Source organism: Rhinolophus sinicus, chromosome 5, assembly GCF_057876585.1.
Source record: "Rhinolophus sinicus isolate RSI-liver-muscle chromosome 5, RSI-T2T, whole genome shotgun sequence".
NCBI lineage: Eukaryota > Metazoa > Chordata > Mammalia > Chiroptera > Rhinolophidae > Rhinolophus > Rhinolophus sinicus.
In genome coordinates this window covers 101,578,954-101,600,073 of record NC_142505.1, presented here as the reverse complement: position 1 = coordinate 101,600,073, position 21,120 = coordinate 101,578,954, and the positions used below count along the sequence as shown (strand labels likewise).

Sequence of the window (21,120 nt, the reverse complement as noted above, 5' to 3'; positions counted from 1 at the left end):
CAACAGATAGCTGTTTGTGAATTAATGTACATTGTGTACCATTTCTCACTATGTATCCCTATTGCAGTAGAAGTCCCTCCCAGGCAGGGACTATGTGTTTGACATCTCTACATCTTGGTTACCAAGCTCAGTACCTGACACATTAAAAGCCCACAAAATGTTTGCTGAATGTATAAATATGTTTAAACTTAAATCTAAATCTAATGTATCTTTGCCAGTACACTCTAAGAATATTTCATTTTTCCAGGAAATTCCTTTGCCCTGAAGAAATACAATGACTTATATAATTTAAATCACAGAAGCTGAGGTTTACAGGACTTTCCCGGCCTGCTGATTAGATGTGGCTTCCTAACTCAAAGGGGTAAGAAAATCAACCTAGAGTGTATTCAACCAGGTCCTCTTCAGGTGACCCATCCAAGTAGCACAATGCTTCATCAAGCCATTTCAAAATGATCAATTTTGCAAGACTTTTGTGATTTACTTTCAGTGGACCGTATAAACACATAAAAAATAGTGTTAGATTTTAGACAGTGGCAAGTGATGTAGCTTCTTGTGTCATTTCTTCCATAAGAACAGTAAAGAGCAAGGCAAAATTCAAACTACTGACTGAGATAACAATATGGGTGAATCTCCTGTCATTGAGTGAAAGAAACCAGATCCCACATCCCCAAAATAATATACACTGAATGACTCCATTCACACAAAATTCTAGAAAACCCAATAATATATACAGTGACAGTAAGTGAGACAGTGGTGTCCTGGGGGTGGGAGTAGAGATAGCATGGATTACCAAGGGCTGTGAAGAAAGTTTTGAGGTGATGGGATTAATTATGGTGATGGTTTCATGGACGTATACATATGACAAAACTCATCAAATTGTATACTTCAAATCGGTATAGTTCACTGTACATCAATTATACCTCAAGAAAGCTGTAATATATTAAAAAAAAAAATACACTAGAAAATTTCCACTTAGGATGATTTTTAAAACTTTAAATATGTCATCAAATTAGCAGCATTTTGAATTTTGTAATTACTTGGTATGTGCCAACAGCCTACTGCAATGCATTCCTTTCTTCCTGTCACCCGTTCCTTCTTATTCCCCTTCTGAAACTCCACACAGGCATCACCATTCCCTCCTCTTAGAAAGAGGTCAAAGGGCCCTTCTCATTTTTCACTGGGTGAGTGAGCAATCCTTTGGCTGCGCTCTCCAAGAACCACTGACAGAAGACACCACAGCACGTTGAGGACCGTGAGTCCGTTTCTCCTAAGGGGAAGGATGATGAAAACCATCTTTTCATTCCAGGCCCTCACCACATATAGTGATAAATTCACTTGCATTTTGTGTTTCGGTATCCAAACCCTCTTCCTCCCACTCCAGACGCTGAAGGACTCCACCTGGTCCTTCATTCTACACTGGGTTGGTAAGACAAGGCACACAATTGAAGACTTGGGCAATTGACTGGCTTTGAGCAAGTGCTTTCCCTGTTTTCTCATCTATCAAATGAGAACAACAATAGGACCCATCACATAGAGGTGTTGTAGAAGTTCACGAACATGTATTAGCTACTAGAATATATTTTATTAGTCATATTAAACACACACACACACACTAACCTAAATCTAGAGCAGGCGTCAGAAAACTTTTTCTGGAAAGGGCCACACAATAAATATTTTAGGCTTTGTGGCCCAGGCCATCTCTGCCACAACTACTCAACTCTGCTGTTGAAGCACTAAAGCAGCCACAGACCATATGCAAACCAAGGGGTGCGCTGTGTTCCAATAAAAACCTCTTCTACGGACACTGAAATTTTAATTTTGTATACTTTACACATGTTGCCAAATATTTTTTCTTATTTTGATTTTTTCCCCAATCATTTAAAAATGTAAAAATAATTCTTAGCTCACAGACCATATAAAAATAGGCAGTGAGTCGATTTGGCCCACGGGCCATAGTTTCCCAACTCCCTTATGTAGGAAAAAAAAGAGATAAATCCTATATATGGCCCTTGTTTGAGACAAATATTCATTTCAAGGCCTCCATCTGATGTTAAGTGACATGCTGACAGACAATATGCTAAAACTTGATCAACAAAGCCGTTACCATAACTATGAGATCCTCCAGAGTGTGCTGGAAATGCTGCATCAAGTGCCAAGATTTGCTTTACACTGAATTTTTTAAACTTTCGATAAAAAGTCACCAACAGCTATTCAAGTCTATTTCTACTTGGTCGTTAGAAAAAATTCTTTCTCCTTTCATTTTATTAGAGGCATCTTGAAAGGAAATTAACAGTTTGTCACCTTAACAGTGTGAAATTATGCAGACGAAAACTGTAATTTATAAAAGATACTGTCTTTTATTCATTTATATTCATAAGCATTTACTAGAAATATCTGTATTTGGAGGATTTAAAAAAAATACTTCAAAAATTGTAAAAATATCACTAAACTAAAAAGATTTGCCTAACTATATCTACATTTTTATTCAAAGATCTCGTCCAATTTCTAACCAGCAATGCCTTACTTACTTGTATAATGTACCAAACTACATATACCTATAGTTTGATGTGAAACAAATGCTATAGCAAGGTTAAAAACATGTTTTAGTTCCTCTGTTTCTTACCCGTGCTGTAAGTATACCACAACATGCTATAATAAAAGCAAAAGTCTTCTTCAAATTGCCACTAAAATTGATCATTTAATATCCATTATAGTTCCCTTGGTAGTTATTCATGCATATGTATATTTCATAAATATCCCAATTTTGAAACTAGATTCAGCATTTTTCACACTTCCCATTTGTAATCACCCCCCCATTTAAAAAATGAAAATAGGCTTGTGGGGTTAATACTGCAATGAGCTACTCCACATCTGGTTATCGGAGGCATATTTCCTGATTTTAAAAAATCACAAAAAGCTGCATTTATATGCTTGGTTTCTCCTTCTGCTATTACCCATTTAACAGTAGTTTCACATACAGCCAGGCATATGCCAAACACAGGGCCAATAATAAAAAATACTGACTTAATATAATTTGCTTCCTTGGCTGCTGGGAAAGCAAAAAGCGTTGAAACACTGTTTTGTGTTTATTAGTAAAGCTATTGTAGAGGGTGATTGGGGTTTCATTATAAAAGGTCCACAAACAGTGTTAGCACAAATGCCAATATACATGTTAGAATTGAGTGCAATTTTAAGTATTTTCACTCACACGGTTTTGCAGAATCTACAACTCAAATAAGAAATATATTGTGTTTTAACACCGCCACTGACTAGTACACTATTTGTCGCATTGATCTCCATTGTAAACGCTTCAAACCTTTCTACTTTCATGAAATGTAATGGGCAAATACATTCCCTGGAATCCCGAGGTATGATTAGTCACTAAGCAATCAGAAAAATCACAGCAAGGCATACTTCTGAAAGGAATTAGAAAGAGTAAAGATCACTTCTCTATTTGTGTTACATAGCAAATCACACAATACCTCATCGATGGTACTGTATATATTAGCTAACCACTATGGGCTAGCTGGAAGCTCATACATCAATGAAAAGATCTTTGTCAATTGCTGTATGCCTCATTATATCACTAAGATTTCTTGGCAACAATTAACAGTTACCCAATTCATAGAAATTGCCTTTATTATTTTTGAAGCAGCTACTTTCTTTGGCTTTAATGACTAAGAGAATAGAGACAGATGTCTCTGTTGCTAGGGAGACTGAATTTAAAAAAAAGAAAGAAAAAAAAAAACCTTTGAAACGAAGTAAATAAGCAACTACCATCATTTTTTTTTTAAAAAAAGGAGAATTCTGTGAGTTTTGAATTAACTATTTGTTTTAAAAACAAACCAGCAGTAGCTCCACTTTTTAAAGGAAATACACTAGAATGGTTTATTACTGTTCTTCTCTGACAGTAATAAGTCATTAAAGAAAGAAAAGAAAAATAGGCCCACCTGTGCACTCAATATCAATTGAAGCTGATTATCAGGAACTGGTACTTTCTTTGTAGTGGTACCTGAATTCAACAGGAATTACCTTTTCACATCATCTGTCAATCCTCCATCACTAATGAGAAAGCAGCGCCTCCCTGAGTTAGAAACACCCAGGTCTTGCAGACGAGCATTGCCTGCTGAGTTCTTAGAGCTCATGCCCTCTCCTCACCTAGCTCCAATCTTACCTGCAGCCCCTTGGCCAGTACACTAGGCTCTGGAAAACTAGTAAAGTGATCCAAGCCAAGAACAGCTTGGCAACTGTTCCTTACCCAAGCAATATTTTTCTTTAAAATCTCTCTATGCTCATCCCTTCTCTTCTGCCTTTAATCCCTGATGCTCGACATAACACACCTAATGCACTTGCATTTTCATATATCTTGGGCAGGCACACCCTGTTCAAACCCTCCCCGCCACCATCCCACTCCTTATATCAGTATGGTCTAAGAAGAATGATCTCTCTCTCTCTCTCTCTCTCTCTCTCTCTCTCTCTCTCTCTCTCTCTCTCTCTCTCTCTCTCTCTCTCTCTCACACACACACACACACAAATCTGGTTTGAAATGAAATCACGTGCAATGACAATTGCAATCCACCTCAATTCTTTGAAAGAGCCCCTAATCTCCTTTGGCATCTATACAAAATCACCCAAACACCTTTTTTCCCTGTTCTAATTAAACCATTGCAGAGCATCAGCATTTGATTTCAGTATAAACCAAACATTGAATGGGCCTTTTTTTGCCTATTTGCCTCTGTGGCTTGGGTACCTGAGCGCTGTTCACAACATTCTTCCTTTGTGAAAGTGTATTTCAAGCTCCAGATACTGGACTTACAAAGTTTACAAAACTATAATTTGAAGACTTTCAGAACTTTTTATGAAAATTCTAATTAGATGAGATGAAATTAGCATAGAAGACAGACAATCATGGGTTCACACTGGATGAAACTGGGTCCAAATCAAGCAATGCAGCCTTTCCGGTGAAAGCATCAGCTTTGGAGTCCATGCTTCTGGGCTCAAATCCCATTTCAACCATTTATTTGAAGTGGGACTTCCATCCATTGTGTGACTTTTCTAAGTCTCCGTTTTGTTGATTATAAGCTGTTCTTATTAATCACTTCATAGGTTTGCTGTGCGAGTTAAAATGATGTAATGAAAATAAGTATTTGGTCCAATACCCAGCACTAAGGAAGCACTCAATATGGTGGTTGCCATTATTATTATTATTATTACTATTAGCTGCTTTTCAGCTTTCTGAGACTATTAATTGAAAATCAAAATAAGCTTTCAAAGTTTTTACTAGATTTGGGGCCTGTTCTCCTCGGCATTTAATGATCATGTAAGAGACACTTGTATTAGATACCAATGGTGATCTATTTACAAATACCGTTTTCACTCTGGATTATTTCATTATATAATGAGATTGGATTATTTATTTTTTAAAATTAAATTTGGGTGACAGCTGTTAGTTAAGTTACATAGATTTCAGGAGTACATGCAGGGTGGTAGATGAGGGTAAAGGGGATCAAATATATGGTGATGAAAAGAGAACTGACTGAGTGGTGAACACACAATATGATGTATAGATGATGTACTATAGAGATCGTATTAATTTTAATAATCGCTTGCTCATCCCAGTCAAGCTAACTTTACAAACACCATCCTCCCTCCGTCTTGTAAAAGGCCACCTTCTCATTATTTGAAATCAACTCAGAACCCTACTTTGGTTATTAAGGGTTCCTGATGAACTTCAGCTACCTTCTAGCAGCGATTCTCAGCTTTATGTACACACACAGAACATTCACTGGATGTTTATCGGGCACCTACTGTGTGAAAATTACTTTTCTAGGTTCCAGAAATATACCACTGAACATTTCAGCGAAAGACCCTGCTCTCTTAGTCCCAACCTTTTAGTGGCAGGACATTAAACACATAAAAACCTAAGCCAACAAACATCGGCTTCAACTAGTAACTTGAAAAGGAAAAAAAGGAAACAAGTTGATGCGAGAGTAACTGGAGAGAGAGCTGATAGTCAAGAAAGATGGTGCCCCAGTTTATGGCCATCCCGTGATTCTCTGCACTACTCCAAAAGGCCCGCTCAGCTCATGTAAATTACAAGAAAAGGACATGAGCTGAGAGCTAAATGGCACAGAAGGAATGACTACACGAAGATCTATAATAGGTAAAGAGCATTTCTGTAGAAGGGGAAGGATAGAACAAAGATTCTAAAGAAGGAATGAACTTTGTACACTCAAACAGAAAAGAGGACAGTTGACTGCCATAGGTGAGGATGGGGGTACACGCCTGGAGGTAAGGTGGGAAAAGCAGGCATTATGGTTCCCAGGCAGGATTAGATAATATTACCTACACAGCTTTTTGGAAATATGGATATGTGTGTGCCAGCCTAGACTAATTAAATCATAACCACTAAAGGTGGCATCTAGGCTCTGTGTGTGTGTGTGTGTGTGTGTGTGTGTGTGTGTGTGTGTGTACGTTAGTTTCCTAGATGGTAATAAAGTACAGCCAGTGTTAAAGGCCACTGCTAAAGTGCTTTGTAGTCTCTAATAAGGAGTTATCATTACTATGTTGTTTTTTTCATTAATGTTCCTAGTTACTTTTTAGTGTCTCATCTCCCCATTTAAAGTTTGTATTCCAGGCATTTCTGATAATTATATCTTTGCAAAATGCCAACTAGAGAACTATGCATGCAATAGACGTACAATACAAGGCTATGACTGTCTTCTGTGTGCCTAAATCCGCTTAGAGTGCACTAGAAAAACAGACTTATGCTTCCAGGCATATTCCCAATTACATTTAAAAAAATAAACAACCAGGTGCATGCAAATTCCAGCACTTAGCAGCTGGCTCACATGCATTCCCTTCAGGGAAATGAAGATACTGGCTAGGAATTCTCCAAAGTACTTGAGGAGAAAAGGAAACAAAGGAGGGTTCTTTTGATTTGGGGTTAGGAGATGAACAACACTAGAACTTTCTGGGCCACGAGGAAGAGGGTCAATACTCCCAAATGCTGATAAACATCCACCAAGATGTCAGAATTCCAGTGCCTTGTCTAAGAGGAAATAACTGTGTCCCCAGTTTTGAAAGTCCAAAATCAGAGGTACAGAAGAAAGAACTAGCTGATGAAGGTCACATGAAAAGCAAAGAGGGAGATCATAAGCAAAAAAAAAAAAAAAAAAAAAAAGTTTAAAAATGACTGCTGGCACATCCAGAGTTCCAAAGAGTCAATCCAGGATTGTTTGAGGGAGGTCTAGCTGTGACATCTGTCACCACAATGGCAGCCAGGGTTGGTTTCCATAAATCTCTGCTTCATATGCTCAATTTAAGAGAATGCCGTTCCCAACTGGAAGAGAATCATTCTTCAGCGGTGGCTGACAAGAAGTGCCAGAAATCCAGAGCGGCTTCTGGGTAATATGTGATGGGAAAGAAGTTATATGCTTGGTAGTTTGTTCCTGAACATCTCATAGTGGAGCACAAAAGTAGTGACAGCTGTTAAGCACACCAGACTCCTGTCAGCAGTGTTCCTACTTGCATTGTGCAAAAATTTGACCAGTAGATATGGCCAACCTGAAACAGGGCTTCCAACATGGTATATGTACATATGCTTTGATTCTAGTTCATTATGATAAGGTTTTTGGATTTGAACATGGGTTTGACTCTTACATCTGCCACTTTCTAGCTGTGTGACCTTGCCAAACCACTAAAACACAAGCTCCGTGAGGATGCAGATTTTTAATCTAATTTTTTAAGGATACAACATTAAAAAAAAAAAAAAAGATTAAAATCAGATCCAAACCAAAAGTCAAAAGAACTTTCCTTTGTCTCCTTTGTCTTATGTTCTGAATCTTTAAAATGGGAATAATCGTAGTATCTACTTATAGTTGTGATTTTTTTAAAGTATTTAATGAAATAATGAAAGCAAAGCATTTTGTTCATTGCAAAGACATAGTAAACATTGAATAACATTAGTTGGGGAAAGACCAATGTGAGTATAATGCTTTTTGGCAGAATATTAATAATATGATAACTTTCTAATTATGTATAAATATTTTAACAAGTGGGGTGCTCGCTCAGCCCATCTAACGATCATTATCTTGATATGATCCCAAACGCAGGCTCCAAACGTCAAACTAAGCACTGTATTTCTAATAATGGCTAGAAATTATATCCAGATTTTTTATTCACCTGTTTCAGCATCTTTGCTTTGAAAACTCCTCCCCTTTCTTTTTGAGCTTAGTGTAAGAAAAGAATAAAATCACCATGGTGACAACTGCCCCCTCTTCAGAACACATTCAAATTTATGTAGAGCTTTTCTTGAATGCTGCTGTGTCTTGCCTGTAAATTGTCTCTTGGAGTCACTCCAAGGTTAGGGGAATTTCTTTATCACTTAAGGTCGCCTTCAAGGATACAAAAGAGCAATTTGGAGTTCATGATCTGGAATTGATAAATTTGATAATAAATAATTCTATCTATTATATTGGAGTCAGGCAAATTATTTTCAAGGGACTTTATGTTAAAAATATTGTACTCAATGTTGTGACTAAGAGCGTTATCTATTTAAATTGTGAGTGCAATACTTTTACTTCCTAGAATGTCTGGTCAAGACATTCATGGAGCATCACTTTAGAGAGTTGCCCTACATAATATACAGGATAAGCTTGGGTCCTGACACAATAGATCAAACAAGTTGAGGTCTCTCTGTTTTATATTTAACATAATGGTACCTTGAAGTATACTGTGAAATAATTGCTACCTCACTGCTGGGTCCATCTAGGTCAGGAGATAGAATCTGAGAGAAAATTCAAGTACGATTGGCTGGTGAACAGAAGTTTGAGGGAGCACAGAAGGTATGAGGCTGGAGTGTCTCATGGAATGTTGTGGGAATTAAATGAGACCATGTATGGTTAGTCCTTAGCAGAGCTGGCCCATGACATAATGTGGTCTCCCTATGTTAGCTATTATGAAGTTCTAGCATTTACTGTTGTTGTTGTTGTTGAACTTCAACATTTGGTCTAAAAATGTATCTACATTTTGGGAAAATTCTCAATTTGTTTCGAAGATTGAGAATTAAAGAACTAAAATGGCCCTCCAACGCAATCCGACAACACCGAGCTTATGGGTAAAAGCAAAATGCTGGATATCATATAGATACACCTTTAAAATAGTAGGCACCTTTAAAATTACAGGCAGAAGAGTTTTGTTTGACACAGTCCTCAGAACTTAAAACACTGAACTGGGATGAATTTGGGAAGGTGTGATGTGGCATCTCTTATTACAAAATAATGAAAAAAAATCACTACCATTTCTTGTACCTCAGTTAGGAAGTACACCAAAAGCAGAACTACTCTATAAATGGCTAATTTCACACCTCCTCATCTAAACTGAAGAAATTTCCATATGTGAAGAAGCAGCTCTGGAGGGAGAGACTAAAACCTTCAGGTAACTTTTCTGAGAGAATTTCCCTTGACAACCACAACTTGGAACACACACACACACACACACACACACACACACACACAGTACAGTACAACATTACTTGTCTCATGAATCATCCTGTTTCATGTCCCATGAAGATAGCGATGCCGCTATGCCTGAGCGTAATCTCTTTGCTCCCTACTGACGTGCTTTTCCATCCCACTGCTGGCAACGATGAAGATTCCTGACAATTAAACCTGATTTGTTCCTTTAAGAAAACTCAGTGGTTAGTAACATTTTATTTCCTGAAGCCCCTACTAGTGGTTCAGGAATGACATCTACGTGCACTTTTGAATTGATTCGATATCTCCATTCGTGGTACCAATGTTTCATCTGACATTGGAGGATCTCTAAAAGACTTTTTTTCAGTGACACAGCTGACCTCATTGAAGGTCGTGCATCTATTACATTTTGAATCCATTCACTTTTTCTCTCTACGGCAATTCCATCAAAGTTCTTAGGTATACTCACACAAATATAAAATGAATTTTCTAAGTGAAGGACCCTCAGTGGAGAGAATTCACTCATTCATTAGGAAACTATTTACTAAGCAACTATGACCCAAGGAGTTGGTTAGGTCCAGGGGATTTAGTAATAAGAGAGGCAGATACGGTGGTTGCCTTCTAGGATCTCAGATTCACCTGGTGGAAAGGCTGAATCAAATGAGCTATTCCAAAAAGATTTCTTGCTTGAATTTAAATCATAAATAGAAGTGGCCATAGACAGCCTTCACCTGAGTTCTGTGGTTTAGAGAGGAGGGTCACCGGTTAGAAGGAACAAGACGTTAGAGAGAGCAGTGGTGCCCCACAAACCCATGGCTTCACCCTTTCATGGTAAAATGAGAAAGCTGAGAGCTTTACCAACCTTATATTCCACTAATTCTCTATTCAAACTCTGGATTCTTGTCCCAGGGGTTCCTCCCTGGAAGTTGCTCACTCCATGCTTTGTTCTTGCCAGCTTCCTATGGTGTAAAGTTTCCCCACCATATTTCCATCGTTACCTTCCCAACGGCCACCACTTCATACCATCAGTATTATTCCTTAATATTTGCCTTGATAAACTTATGTTCCTTAAACATACTATCTTAGAAGTTAATTATAAGAGGTTAAATATATATATATATATATATATATATATATATATATATATATATATATATATAATAGTATTATTTGCTATGACTGTACGATAGCTATAAAAATAAATTTAATTTTTAAAGTATTCCTAATTTCAAATTAGATACTGTTGGCCAATGAAAGCTTGGAGTCCAAGCTTGCTATCATTTTTTCTAATGAAGAGAAATTACCAAGTTTAATAGAGTTCTTAAAGTCACAGCAGATGCAACTTGAGATGCTTGCCTTGAAGGAAAGCATGCAGCAGAGACATCTGAAACGGGAATCACTTCCTCACTGTCCTATTAATCATTTAATGTCCTCCTGTAACACTGGTGATATTCACTTCGCCTTTTTGGTAATAGTGGTCTAACAATGACAATAAAAAGAAGGATGCTGTCGCTACTGCTGAGAATACTACTAATAACTAAAACAACAAAAAGTATAACGATAGAGACTTACTATATGCCCAGCCTTGTCTTCAGCACTTTTGGACATGGTAACTCACTGCCTATGAGGGAGGCAGTTTTAGAAAGGAACTTGCAGCCCTGAAAAGTTTAATAATGTGTTCAAGCTCAGCGTTATCAAGTTTAAGAGGAGTCACTCATCAGCTCTCGACTCTAAGTCAGACAGACCATGTTCCCAGCTTCGCCATTTACTTTGCCATACTGGGCAAGCCACTTTAACACCATTTTGTAGAAGAAACCGAACATTTGAGAGGTGACAATTAAATGACATTATATGTCTGGCATAAAGACTCAATAAGGGGGAGGAAGAGGAGGAGGGGGAAAAATGGTATTTGAATCCTTCTGCTATCATTCATTAGCCATTTAACCTTGGGAAGGTTGGTTAGTATCTCTGAGTGTCACTCTCCTCATCTCTAAAATGAGATGATATCAACTCCTGGATAACATTGTGGTAAATGTTTAGAAATGGCTGCAGTGAAATGATAGCACAGTAGCTGTATGTAATCGGCCCTCAGGAAGCACTCCTTGTTATTATTCCACAGTGTGCTTATCAAATCCTAGCCATTACTCGCAGCTCATCCTGCACCATCCATCCTCCGACGCTTTCCCTTATGTGTTCTGCCCACAATAACTACAATAACTCTTTCCTCTGAATTTCATTTCACTTAGTTCATTTTTTAAAGATCCAACTTGTTCTCCCGATGTAATTGAAACGTTTAGAAAGCAAGACAGACTTACGTATTTCGACCACATATCACTGAACACACTATAGCCTCCTAAAATGCACACAAAAGGGCATTTAGTGAATTTTTTAATTGATAATTTACAAAATGAAAAAGGTATGACAGCAGTACCTAAGAAGATGAATTCTGATCTAAGTAATAGAAGAAAGAACAGTGTCTTTTGCTTTCTGAGGATATTTTTCCTCTTCAAGTTGGCTGTCCACAATACTTGATAGGAGCGGCACCATCTCCAGCTGGAGGATATTAAATACTCATAAAAATAGGATATTCACATTTTTGTAAAGTGATGGTTGAACAACCAAGACAAGCTTTGCAATTTGGCCGAAAAATGGTCACATTCTAATATGCGCTCACTTATCTTCTCCCTTACTTATTTTCTGATTATAAAAGTTACAGAAGTTGTGGTAAAAGTTAGGAAAATATAGAAAAAATACATAAAACAGAAAATACAAATGACCCACTATCGTCTTAGAAACAACCGCTATTAACATATCTTAGTATGTCTCTCTCACCTTTTCCTTTATATTATTCCATACATTTTAAAACTAAGTGTACTAGGATCAGGCTATATACACTTTTGTGCAAACAGTATTTCCACATTCTTGTATATTCTTTTAAGAGGATAAACCTTTTAGGGCTACACAGTACTTCAACATTTTGATGTCATTATTTAGTCAAACGCTTACTGGTACACATTTAGGTTGCTTCCAAATTGACCTTATTTTACATGGTTCATAAGGGAACAGCATCCTTCCAGATGCATCTTTCTGCCCAGTAATGATCCTTAGCATATAACGATAAATGTGTCATAACAGGTTCAAAAGTTATAAGCCTTTTAACATCCCCAGCACTAGTCACTCCCATAGACAGTGGCTGGTAACCCTTCACACCACATGTTTACCAATACCAAGGACAATTATTATTATTTTTTTTAATCTTTGAAAATTTGCCTAGAAGGTCAGCGCCGGTAGCTTACACTTTATGGACTTTTTAAAACATCTTGCTCAATCCTGAACAGAAAATACCAGTCCTTGAGACACTCTCCCTTCTGCTCAACTTATAAAAATTACTTCCAAATGAAAGACACTGCATATGGAAGATAACCATGTCAAATTAAATATCCAAGGAGGCCATTAGACCTTGTGGCCCCAACGCTGTGGCAGCCTACACGTGCAAACCAAAATCTAAGCCTGCAAATGCCTCAAGGTTGCAAAGTCAAAACACTAAGGACAACCATCCACAAAAAAGCCAACTATGCTCTAAGCTACAGCCACACAAAGATCTTCTTAGTCTGCTTCTGACTTTTCTCATAAAAATCTCTCCCCATGCTCCTGTCGGTGGACCACTTCTAACCACTTTCGGTTTGACGCTGCCCAATTAGAATCCATTTTTGCTCAAATGAACTCTTAAAATGTTTAACGGGCCTCTGTTCATTTTTTTTTTTAACAGTTCTGATGTCAGAGAAGAGGAAACCGAAGGAGACCCCCAACAGACCCCAGGAGCAACAAACAACCGAAAATAGGTACCTGTGGAGTCCCTTGGGCTCACTGCTTTCTCATTGCGCTGGGGGTGGTAGCTAAGTTCCTCTCAGATGCCTCATTCTAGCTCCACAGCTTTTCCATTATGAACTAGCTTTTAGGCTTTCCTTGAGCATTTCTTTTCCAGACTGAGTCTGAAAATGAATGGTGTCAGACTGGGTCTAACTTGGAAACCGGACAGGGTCAGGAGTCAGACTGGGTCCGACTTATACAGCAGACCGGGTCTCGAGCCAAACTGGGGTCACGCTGAGGTCTCAGGTGAATACAATTTTGTTGTAAGGCTGAAGAAGCAGGTGAACCTTACCAAAGATAATCTTGAATTACAGATGTCACAGCTGAGAACTTTTAACTATCTTAGACAAGTTTATCCATTTACCAGGTGCCTTTGGCCAGGCACTCACTAAAAGGGTAGAGGGGAAATGAATTTCTTGCCTCTATAATTTCTGGTATCCAGGATGAGACCCACTGGGACACCCCACTCACTTCAGACCCTAGACAGTATCCTGGGGAAACGCAAAAGCTGACAAAGGGGGAATATTCTTACCAAAGTAGCTCTCCCTATCTCTAGCCACGTGGTACCTATTCAAAGGACAAAAGAAAAATTTCAAGTAGTCCCTTCCTTTCCAAATTCAGATTGACAGGCAAAAAACATTGATTATCAATCATTTCTCTCCCAGCTATTTGCCCCTTGTTTGCCTCATTCTGTGTCCTGATAATTTGGCTTGACAACCGTCAGGTTGGAGGCCCCAAGAATATGGTGGAATAGAAATGTGAGTTGCACCCCATTTGCATCTAAGTGGACAGCTTTCAAGGGAATTGTCTGAGTCTTTATTTTCATTATCTTTGGGAGTGGCTCCAGATCTTAGGAGGCTCCAGATCTTTGCGCCCTCTTTGGGGACCCCACTTGTGTCCATGGGGTTATTCGGTAATGCCAGGAATATTTACTGTTTATCTTGGCTAAAACCTGACAAGGTATTCAGAATGATTGCTTTTTGTTTTTTGCTTCTGTTTTTGTTTTTAACTAGCTCTATGGTCAGAATAGGCCAAACTGGAAGCTGATATCCAGAGCTTGATAGGAACTTTTTTTAATGCCTCTCCCACAGCTGAAATGAAACTCTGTGCCAAGAGGGAAAGAAAAACATTATGAAGCCACTGTGGAGGGATTTACTAAAACATTCCAAAGAAACACAACTCTAAATCTTTAATACAGGAATATTTTGACTTCCATCCTAGTTGGAGATCTTCTCCTTGACATACAGAAGCAAATTGAGGATAATATAGTTGGACGGCTGGGTCAGTTTCTGGATCTCATGCAGGATGCAACCCAATTATTTGTGAAACCGTGTTTCCCCGAAAATAAGACCTAGCTGGACAATCAGCTCTAATGCATCTTTTGGAGCAAAAATTGATATAAGACCTGGTCTTATTTTACTGTAATGTAACACGGGATCTTATAATATAATAAAATATAAGACCAGATCTTATATTAATTTTTGCTCCAAAAGATACATTAGAGCTAATTGTCCGGCTAGGTCTTATTTTCGGGGAAACATGGAATTAAAAACCACTGTACTGGTTTTACAAATCAAGTCTTTATCAGAATAGCATTGCAACTCTAGTAACAATTCAAAGCTCACCTACTCTTTTTACGAATCCTCAAAACCTCATCCGTTGATCTCAAAAGGCTTTTAGATATCGTAAAAGATTTAGATTTAAAACCCAAAATCCCTTCTTAGAAAAGCTTACATCCTGTCTCTCTGTCTTTGAGATGTTTTACCTTGTCTTCTCTAGGAATCCAGAGCCATCTCCTGAAATGCAAACTTTAGGAAGGGAATTCTTACGAGAGAGAGAGGGGGAGAGAGAGAGAGAGAGAGAGAGAGAGAGAGAGAGAGAGAGAGAGAGAGAGAGAGAGAGAGAGAGAGAGAGAGTCTATTTAAAAATTAAGTGAATGAAAAATCTTAAAATTCTTTTCCACAAATATTAGTAAAATCTTTAGCCATCTGAGCAGGTAGCAGGTAACTTTCACTTATTCTGTCTGCCAGAAACACTATTTGGATCCAACTGTTCTTTTATAAACTAGTGACTTTACTAGATCATAGTTTATCAGATAACAGTCTTCATAATAAAATGTATGTCTTTCTTAGAACAATCCCCCACTTTTTCTTGTCCAATAAATTTCAGCAAGTGGATCAATATCTGTACTAACAGTTTGTACTAAAAAGTATGGTTCTTCTCCCTCCTTAGATGGGCAAACTTTAGCAAGACATTTCACCTCTCAGGTCCTCAGTTTTCAGGATTAAAGATGATTTCGTTTTATGGTTAAATAACTAATTGATGTTCAAAAGTAATAAAATTTAAATGTGTATTAATAATGTTCCTTTCTACCTTTTATTCCCTTCATACACTGTTGTATTAAAGCATCATATATTAGTTCTACTTACATAAGTTCTATTTCATTCTTTACATTTCCAAGACAATATTTTTTGAGATGTGTAGTATCGCACAGCTCTATGTGAAAGAATGTGAAATATTTAAAGAAAACGAGTTGTAAATCTCACAGTATTAAGAGAGAACTTAGGCATGTAGTGTAGGAAAGGAAAAAAAAAATCTCAAAAGGCACTTAGCCGTTGAGTATTAAAGGGTGTTTTTATGCTGGCAAAAAAAAAGAAAAAGAAAGAAAGAAATAGGACAAAAAAAAGCTCAGTGTCATACTTGCAATAGGATGTTAATACTTTCAGTTCTTACATAGAAGTGGATCTTAAAACAGAAAAGTTGTGTTAATCTTAGTTTTTTAAAGAGACTTGGTCATTTCTATGTTAAGCACATATTAATTGCTATGAACTCTTTAAATGGAATGAAAGTGAAAAATGTCAGCTTGTAGTCTAATGACAGGGAATTAAATCCACACATCACCCATTGAGGATCGTGCTCCTGAAAACACAGCCTTGACGAAGGTCTGTTGATTTTCCCAAAATGTCTACCTAACGTAGGGTTCTATTTTAATAATAACAGAAATCAAAAAACATCCATTCTGTTTAACCCTTATCAAAGGCAATCTTTCAAAGTATCGGGATTTTATTTTTTTCTGCGATTTTAAAGTTTCTTTCTCTTTTATGTCCATCATTTAGTGAAAAATAGTCAAAAAGTATACTTTTAGTGAGGACAGAATCACATCTTGTGTTTCATCCTAGTATGGCTGAAAACAGATATGACTGCCCTAGAACAATGGAAATCTACATTTAAATCTAGTATTTTCTATGAATCCAACATGAAAGAAAAAACGTTTTATGCACTACTTCCAATTAAGCAAAGAAGAACCATAGAAATGTTTAAGGTAGCTCCCTGGCCGGAAAAGCTGTATACCATAGTATACTGCTTCTTATGAGCAAAGAGAGTAGTATTTAAAACGTCAGGCATAAGCCTAAATGAAAAGGAAAAGACCAGGGGTGGGCTGGGAGGAAACTAACAATCTGGGAAAACACAAGCTTATGCTTAGAAAGCCTCCGATTGCCTGGTAAAGCCAGTGTCATTTATTCTATTAGAGCTGAAAAATTACCCTCTAAACGAATAGCGGAGGGCAGAAGCCTTGCAGAGTCCTTTTCAAAGTAGGTAGGTATTTCTGGAAAACAAGTTCAATGGAGAGTAAAATATAATGCCAGACAGTTAGCACAAAGAACTTCTAAAAGTTGGTAGTAGCTTTCTGCAAGCCAAGTCCTGCCTAACTGACTGACTGTCTTGTTATTTAGACAAAATGTAAAACATACTCGGTGCCAGAAGCAAATTATCAAAGTACGGCCCTAACTGAACGACAACACAACATAATGAGAGCATTGAGAAAACTTCCATTTCCAGGCCAGCGTGTTGGGCAGCGTATTAGGCAGCGTGCTTTCATGATTACACACGTTCCCAAGACCCGGTAGCCTTTCCACACATCCACATACTACTCATTATTGTTTCCCTGCTTTCCTGACTACCAGGTACCAAAGACCCACCTATATCAGAAAACTGAGTCACAGGTTAGATGATAAGGTTAGGATGCTGAGCACAAAAGAGGAAAAATAGTGGATGATTGTTGGATCTAGCAAGGTCAGAAAAATCCTGTAGGAATCCAAAACACAGGCCACATCCCCCATGGCAGGCTTCATGCTTCCAGGTCCTGTCCCATCAAACTCACCTCCTCTAACTGCAGTTTTCTGATCTGTCACTTGCTCTAGGAGAGGACAGATGGGCTAGCCTAGGATATGCCAGAATCTTAGGTCTGTTTCACCATACGCACTCCTATTTGTTCCAAAATTGACAACTCTACATTTATAATGGATTTCGTAAGTACACGGTGATATTTCCTTAAGGAAAAAAAAAGAAGAAGAAAGAAAAGAAAAAACAACAATGGTCCCAAACTTCCAAGACAGAACATGGTACTGGGGGATGTCCTGGGAAAGAATGGCATTTGCTCTGCTTTGTTCACTAGCAACCTTGAAGTCAAAGATATGTCCAGTAAATTCCAGCTTTCCCGACACAATCCAGTTTGATTCTAAACACCAACACACTAGAAACACCCATGCGTTTGAGAAAGGTAAGGTGTACTGAGCATTATTCATTTGAATGCCCTTTCTCAGAATCAAAGCATAATGAAATCCAAAAAGAAACCACTACCGCTCTAAGAGAAGATTGTCCCCACTCAGACCACACACTAAGGAAGCATATGGGGACAGCAAGAAAAACTGTGGAAAGCTAGCTGTGCTGGACAGGGAGATTTCAAACAAGTTGCCTGAATTCCAGTTTCTTTGCCAGCGCAGTGAAGCTAGAACTGCTGGTGACATTCATTTATCTCTGACGGTGTATCCAAGTACCAGGATAAGTAACTTATTGCATCATCTACTTTGATTGTCACGACAGCTTCAGGAGATTCTCATTCAGGCATCCTATTATCTGCTCCCTAAGTACTTCTAAATGGACGGTTCCAACCAGGCTATCTGATTTGTACAATATGCCCACCTTTTTCATGAGGGTATTCACATTGTCACCCTTCCCTTAAAGCCATTCTCACCCCCACAGCCACCTAAGACCTACTCTTCACTCATAGCCTCATTTGGACAGAAAAAAAAAACTTCTGCTAGCGGTAATAAAGGAAGTGAAAAAGCATCAATTCAGATACCTTTTGCATTTATCCATCTAATCACTCATAAGTCTCTATCATGTCTCCTCTCATACCTTATCCTAGCCCACAAAGCAAATTACATGCTCAAATTACTAAAATTATGCTATGAGTAGTATTTTAGTGAAGTCAGATCTCCCCATCTCCAAATTAGAATTGTGTAATGCATTACCCGTCCTCATAGAACCTTTTAATTGCCCCACCCAAAAGGGAGCCATCTTGGTAGGATCTGGCTTGTAAAACATATAAAAGCAAGCTCTAAAACGCAAAAGACTAGAGAAAAATGGATATAAGAGGCCCAAGAAAGAGACTTAGGAAGACATTTGATATATGGTGCTAGATGCTGTAGAAATATACTGAAGATGCCAGATCAGAGGATTTTACTAGGCTCATTAGAAAGGCTCACCAGCTTCCTTTTTCTTTTTGCTTGTACACATTAACAACATTAAACAGATCAAGGTGGCGAGGTTTTGCCATCCAAATGGTCTTTACACACTACAATGAGATGCTATGTGGTCCAACTAATCCCAGTCATCATCTTTTATGCCCATGTGTACAGAGCAAATAAGAAAAGTGTGGTGGTCTAATTATTTGTGGAGACCAGGGGAAGAGGAAGGGGAATGGAAGGGGACCCATCCAGGTAGAAAAGAGGCAAATGCTCCACTGAAGAATTGTAGTCATTCTACTGAGTTGGGATGGGGAGACACAACAGCAGACTTCAGAAAGAGAAAATAACAATGTAAATTACTTTTGTCCGTAAGAAAAAAAGCCAGGGGGGCGGGAAGCGGGGGAAGCCAACTTTCCAACACAGACCTGGAAAAGCCCTATTTTATGTTCCATCTGAAAGCACCTTGGGTCACCAATGCAAACACAGCTTAACGCAGAGCAAAATGCAAACTTGTAGCTCTGACTCCACTCACCAAAAGCGTGGATCAGCGATGCACAATTCTGTGAACTTTTCAGGAGTGCTCCACAGAAAAGCCAGTGACGAAGCAAGCCCCAGACTGCTAGGCAATAAAAAGCTGGATGTAACTGTTGAAAAGAAAAAAAGAAAATAGATAAGATTCAAATGAGCACATAAAACAAAACAAAACAAACAAACAAAAAGCATAAAAATGCAAATAAAAATCATCCATCTTCAAAATGGAGGAAAGTTGGGATTGGGGCTAAATGAGCTAAATTGCACACCTTACCCTTTAAAATTCCTTTCAATAGAGGCATGTAAAATATGTTATAAAACACACTAATTAGTTCAGTCACTTTAACTATGGCACACCATTACCATTAAGATACAAAATTACCACACAGTGTACCCATTTGTTATCCTTCAAATGTATTGCTGTTTATAAAATCAACACTTAAATGCATGGTATTAGAATGGGAGGATAGTTTAAACGCATCTTTCGAGAAATATACAGATTTTAAGTTTGTGCTTCGCATTTCCAAATGATTTACTTCATCTTAAAATTTACAGTTTGCTCATCCATACAATTTGAGCATCATTTTGCTGACGTTTAAATTCAAATACTTGCTCTTTAGTAACATGGTCAACAGGAAGTGGAGGTATATTATGTATCATAAAAGTCCCACTGACCCCAACACAACTTGTTTTGGGCAAATGACCTAAGCATTCACCACTTAAAAATGGAGATTTAATAGCACTTATTTCATAGAAATATTGTGAAAAATAAACAAACCTCTATCAAAAGCACGTAGTACAGTGCCTGACGCATACCCCTTCAATTCCTACGTACCGTCATTATTGTCATTGGTACCACCATTCCAATGACACATGTCTGAAATGTCATCAACAGATTTTGGGCTCATCTCCTAATGATTGATTCTTTAGAAAAATGCAAACCCCCACCCTCCAAACAAAAAAAAAAGTCTAACCATTAAATGATTAAATGAATCCACAATGAGACATTTATTATTCATTAGGTTCTCTTCTTCTCTGGCCAGAAGACTGGGCAGTGAGGCAAAGTGTGATTCCCTAAGTTCGCAGAGGCATTGGTGTTAATTCAAAAAGAGAAAGTCCTAACAGAGAAGGAGTGACACATATTGAAAACAAATAGCTCTAATTTCCTGGTTTTGCCCAAGTCCACATGTAAAGATGAAGCCCTTCGTCAATCAGCATTCCCAGACAGAGTGTAAGATGCTCTGAGGAGCTGAAGGTGACAATTTGGCTGATCCATCTCCAGTTCCTATGAACGGCCACAGCGGGCTAGAACACTTCCTTAGTCACACGCCTCACAGTGGCAAGCAGTGTTTTCATACTGATGGTTCTATCTTCCCGGACCACTCTGAAAAGCCTGTGTGCCTTCTACAAAGATCTCTGGTCATGTGGAATCGATATCGGGTGCTAGTGTCTTCCCGACAAGTAAGAGGGCTTGTCACAATGCAATGGAGAGCATGGAATTTCAATCACAGCAGACCTGAATGTGAACTGTGTCTCTACCACTAGTAACTACAACATCATGCAATGTTCCACAGATGCTCACAGCCTCAGTCTTCTTATCTGAAAAATGGGAGGAGGGCAAAACACCTACGTACCACACAAAATTGAGTAATAAGAAAAGGTTTCTGGCACACAGTAGGCATACAGCAAATGTTGATCACAATTTCTGCTTT

At 38.2% G+C, this 21,120-nt stretch overlaps 1 protein-coding gene across 6 annotated transcripts in view; it reads right to left on the bottom strand.

Moving 5' to 3' along the window:
• The window catches only part of TENM2 (teneurin transmembrane protein 2), a 1,142,683-nt gene that overhangs the window by 1,033,501 nt on the left and 88,062 nt on the right, over window positions 1–21,120 (bottom strand). For all 6 annotated transcript variants that reach the window (XM_019740872.3, XM_019740888.3, XM_019740899.3 and 3 more), the window contains exon 2: window positions 19,410–19,521. The gene's annotated coding sequence lies outside the window, so the exon portion shown is untranslated. The remainder of the gene's footprint in view (window positions 1–19,409; window positions 19,522–21,120) is intronic.